The sequence below is a fragment of the Oncorhynchus tshawytscha genome, linkage group LG31, assembly GCF_018296145.1.
Source record: "Oncorhynchus tshawytscha isolate Ot180627B linkage group LG31, Otsh_v2.0, whole genome shotgun sequence".
NCBI classification, from domain to species: Eukaryota; Metazoa; Chordata; class Actinopteri; order Salmoniformes; family Salmonidae; genus Oncorhynchus; species Oncorhynchus tshawytscha.
In genome coordinates, this window is record NC_056459.1 from 21,808,000 (window position 1) to 21,813,527 (window position 5,528).

Below are 5,528 nucleotides of genomic sequence, written 5' to 3' on the forward strand. Positions count from 1 at the left end.
ACTCACTGCTCTAGCACACTCTGCTAACCCTGATGTCCTTGCTGTGTCTGAATCCTGGCTCAGGAAGGCCACCAAAAATTCAGAGATTTCCATACCCAACTATAACATCTTCCGTCAAGATAGATCTGCCAAAGGGGAGGAGTTGCAGTCTACTGCAGAGATAGCCTGCAAAGTAATGTCATACTTTCCAGGTCCATACCCAAACAGTTCGAACTACTAATTTTGAAAATTACTCTCTCCAGAAATAAGTCTCTCACTGTTGCCGCCTGCTACCGACCCCCTCAGCTCCCAGCTGTGCCTGGACACCATTTGTGAATTGATCGCCCCCATCTAGCCTCAGAGTTTGTTCTGTTAGGTGACCTAAACTGGGATATGCTTAACACCCCGCCAGTCCTACAATCTAAGCTAGATGCCCTCAATCTCACACAAATCATCAAGGAACCCACCAGGTACAACCCTAACTCTGTAAACAAGGGCACCCTCATAGACGTCATCCTGACCAACTGGCCCTCCAAATACACCTCTGCTGTCTTCAACCAGGATCTCAGCGATCACTGCCTCATTGCCTGTATCCGCTACGGAGCCGCAGTCAAACGACCACCCCTCATCACGGTCAAACGCTCCCTAAAACACTTCTGTGAGCAGGCCTTTCTAATCGACCTGGCCCGTGTATCCTGGAAGGACATCGACCTCATCCCGTCAGTTGAGGATGCCTGGTCATTCTTTAAAAGTAACTTCCTCACCATTTTAGATAAGCATGCTCCGTTCAAAAATGCAGAACTAAGAACAGATACAGTCCTTGGTTCACCCCAGACCTGACTGCCCTCGACCAGCACAAAAACATCCTGTGGCGGACTGCAATAGCATCGAATAGTCCCCGTGATATGCAACTGTTCAGGGAAGTCCGGAACCAATACACGCAGTCAGTCAGGAAAGCTAAGGCCAGCTTCTTCAGGCAGAAGTTTGCATCCTGTAGCTCCAACTCCAAAAGTTCTGGGACACTGTGAAGTCCATGGAGAACAAGAGCACCTCCTCCCAGCTGCCCACTGCACTGAGGCTAGGTAACACGGTCACCACCGATAAATCCATGATTATCGAAAACTTCAATAAGCATTTCTCAACGGCTGGCCATGCCTTCCGCCTGGCTACTCCAACCTCGGCCAACAGCTCCTCCCCCGGCAGCTCCTCGCCCAAGCCTCTCCAAGTTCTCCTTTACCCAAATCCAGATAGCAGATGTTCTGAAAGAGCTGCAAAACCTGGACCCGTACAAATCAGCTGGGCTTGACAATCTGGACCCCTATTTCTGAAACTATCCGCCGCCATTGTCGCAACCCCTATTACCAGCCTGTTCAACCTCTCTTTCATATCGTCTGAGATCCCCAAGGATTGGAAAGCTGCCGCAGTCATCCCCCTCTTCAAAGGGGAGACACCCTGGACCCAAACTGTTACAGACCTATATCCATCCTGCCCTGCCTATCTAAGGTCTTCGAAAGCCAAGTCAACAAACAGGTCACTGACCATCTCGAATCCCACCGTACCTTCTCCGCTGTGCAATCTGGCTTCCGAGCCGGTCACGGGTGCACCTCAGCCACACTCAAGGTACTAAACGATATCATAACCGCCATCGATAAAAGACAGTACTGTGCAGCCGTCTTCATCGACCTTGCCAAGGCTTTCGACTCTGTCAATCACCATATTCTCATCGGCAGACTCAGTAGCCTCGGTTTTTCGGATGACTGCCTTGCCTGGTTCACCAATTACTTTGCAGACAGAGTTCAGTGTGTCAAATCGGAGGGCATGCTGTCCGGTCCTCTGGCAGTCTCTATGGGGGTACCACAGGGTTCATTCTCGGGCCGACTCTTTTCTCTGTGTATATCAATGATGTTGCTCTTGCTGCGGGCGATTCCCTGATCCACCTCTACGCAGACGACACCATTCTATATACTTTCGGCCCGTCATTGGACACTGTGCTATCTAACCTCCAAACAAGCTTCAATGCCATACAACACTCCTTCCGTGGCCTCCAACTCCTCTTAAACGCTAGTAAAACCAAATGCATGCTTTTCAACCGATCGCTGCCTGCACCCGCATGCCCGACTAGCATCACCACCCTGGATGGTTCCGACCTTGAATATGTGGACATCTATAAGTACCTAGGTGTCTGGCTAGACTGCAAACTCTCCTTCCAGACTCATATCAAACACCTCCAATCAAAAATCAAATCAAGAGTCGGCTTTCTATTCCGCAACAAAGCCTCCTTCACTCACGCCGCCAAGCTTACCCTAGTAAAACTGACTATCCTACCAATCCTCGACTTCGGCGATGTCATCTACAAAATGGCTTCCAACACTCTACTCAGCAAACTGGATGCAGTATATCACAGTGCCATCCGTTTTGTCACTAAAGCACCTTATACCACCCACCACTGCGACTTGTATGCTCTAGTCGGCTGGCCCTCGCTACATATTCGTCGCCAGACCCACTGGCTCCAGGTCATCTACAAGTCCATGCTAGGTAAAGCTCCGCCTTATCTCAGTTCACTGGTCACGATGGCAACACCCATCCGTAGCACGCGCTCCAGCAGGTGTATCTCACTGATCATCCCTAAAGCCAACACCTCATTTGCCGCCTTTCGTTCCAGTACTCTGCTGCCTGTGACTGGAACGAATTGCAAAAATCGCTGAAGTTGGAGACTTTTATCTCCCTCACCAACTTCAAACATCAGCTATCTGAGCAGCTAACCGATCGCTGCAGCTGTACATAGTCTATTGGTAATAGCCCACCCATTTTCACCTACCTCATCCCCATACTGTTTTTATTTATTTACTTTTCTGCTCTTTTGCACACCAATATCTCTACCTGTACATGACCATCTGATCATATATCACTCCAGTGTTAATCTGCAAAATTGTAACTATTCGTCTACCTCCTCATGCCTTTTGCACACATTGTACATTGTATATAGACTCCCTTTGTTTTCTACTGTGTTATTGACTTGTTAATTTGTTTATTCATCCCTAAACCAACACCTCATTTTCAAACTCCAGTTCTCTGCTGCCTGTGACTGGAACGAATTGCAAAAATCGCTGAAGTTGGAGACTTTTATCTCCCTCACCAACTTCAAAAATCTGCTATCTGAGCAGATAACCGATCGCTGCAGCTGTACATAGTCTATCGGTAAATAGCCCACCCATTTTTACCTACCTCATCCCCATACTGTTTTTATTTATTTACTTTTCTACTCTTTTGCACACCAATATCTCTACCTGTACATGACCATCTGATCATTTATCACTCCAGTGTTAATCTGCAAAATTGTAATTATTCGCCTACCTCCTCATGCCTTTTGCACACAATGTATATAGACTCCCCTTTTTTTTCCTACTGTGTTATTGACTTGTTAATTGTTTATTCCATGTGTAACTCTGTGTTGTCTGTTCACACTGCTATGCTTTATCTTGGCCAGGTCGCAGTTGCAAATGAGAACTTGTTCTCAACTAGCCTACCTGGTTAAATAAAGGTGAAATAAAAAAATAAAAAAATTAAAAAGAGGAGTGCAACCAATTCATTACCTCCAAAAACAAGCAATCCCATCAAAACCTCAACATTCATCTGGGAGGGACAGAAAAGGCCCAAGCATCCTCCTACAAAGCCAGAAACTGGACACCCAGCCATGGCCCGGGGCTGGAAGATGCTTGTCGATATTGGCCAGCAACTCATTTTTCCACCTGAGATTGCTTCTACCAACCTTAGGCCAGACATTGTACTCTGGTCCCCTTCACGAAAGGCTGTGTACATCATAGAGCTCACAGTCCCGTGGGAAAACTCTGTTGAAGAGTCCTACGAGCGTAAGAAACTGCGTTACACAGAGTTGGCAGCAGACACAACTCAGCGTGGCTGGAATGCAAAATTCTGGCCAGTTGAAGTGGGATGCAGAGGATTCGTGGCTTCTTCCACCATCCGGTTGCTGAAAGAACTTGGAATCCATGGACAGGCTCTGCGGCAGACCGTCAGAGCAGTTTCTCAAGCAGCTGAAATAGGCAGCCAGTGGATCTGGATCAAACGGAGGGACCCTTGCTGGGCTATAACTTCATGATCCCCCACCCCCACCTGAGAACCCAATTCAGATCTCTCCAACTTGAGAAGGGCATATGAGGTATGCGGTCAGCTGTAGGGCTGGCTCAAGGAAGAGGACGCCCCTGCCTTGCATAGTCCCATGGGAAATTTTAATTGGGCATGGCACACAAGCTAAGGCTTGATCACCCTTTACCTGGCCACCTTTGGTGAGGGTGTTTAGTGATTAAAGGCCAAAACACCCACTGATTCGAAGGCACACTGAGGATGTGTCCCAAAATTGACATCTTAACCCAGTCTAAGAAATAAACCTTCAATGCCACTCTGTCAACATCACGACAAATCTCATGTGAGTATGTACCATCTATTGGCACAATGGACAGTTTTTAACATCTCGTCCCGTGGTTTATGATTCTGATTCACACGCTAGATCAGCTAGATGCAAGCAAGAGTGTGAAAAATCACTTTTGGTTGTTTGAAAAGGAAATAATCTCCAAAATATAATTCTTTTTTTTAACAAGCCTTAGAAAGTTGGTTGCAATTTCAGTTTAATCCACCTGAAAAGACAGAAGAAATAATACAACAAATATTGTGGTTAAACTCAAATACATTATTTGATTAAAAAAAAAAGTTTAAAAAAGGTATTTTAGTGAATGATATCATAAATAGTACTGGTGGAGTTGTCACAGAAGTAGCTAACACAGATGTAACGGTTTTCTAGTGGTGATGAAGGAGAGTCGGACCAAACTGCAGCGTGTCGATTGCGATCCATATTTATTAAACAAAACGTAAACACGACTAAACACTAAACACTACAAAACAATAAACGTAATGAAAACCGAAAACAGCCTATCTAGTGCAAACTAACAGAGAGTACAAGTAAGACACTAAGGACAATCACCCACGACAAACAAAGAATATGGCTGCCTAAATATGGTTCCCAATCAGAGACAACGATAAGCACCTGCCTCTGATTGAAAACCATTCCAGACAGCCATAGACTTTGCTAGATAACCCTCTAAGCTACAATCCCAATACCACCACCAAAACCCCAAGACAAACACACCACAATTACAAAAACCCCATGCCACACCCTGGCCTGACCAAATACATAAAGATAAACACAAAATACTTTGACCAGGGCGTGACAGAACCCCCCCCCCTAAGGTGCGGACTCCCGAACGCACAACCTAAACCTGTAGGGGAGGGTCTGGGTGGGCATCTGTCCGCGGTGGCGGCTCTGGTGCTGGACGTGGACCCCACTCCATAATTGTCTTAGTCCACCTCCTTAGTGTCCCTTGAGTGGCGACCCTCGCCGCTAACCTTGGCCTAGGAAACCTAACAACGGGCCCCACTGGACTGAGGTAGCTCGGGACCGAGGGGAAGCTCGGGACCGAGGGGAAGCTCGGGACCGAGGGGAAGCTCGGGACCGAGGGGAAGCTCAGGAGTGAGAG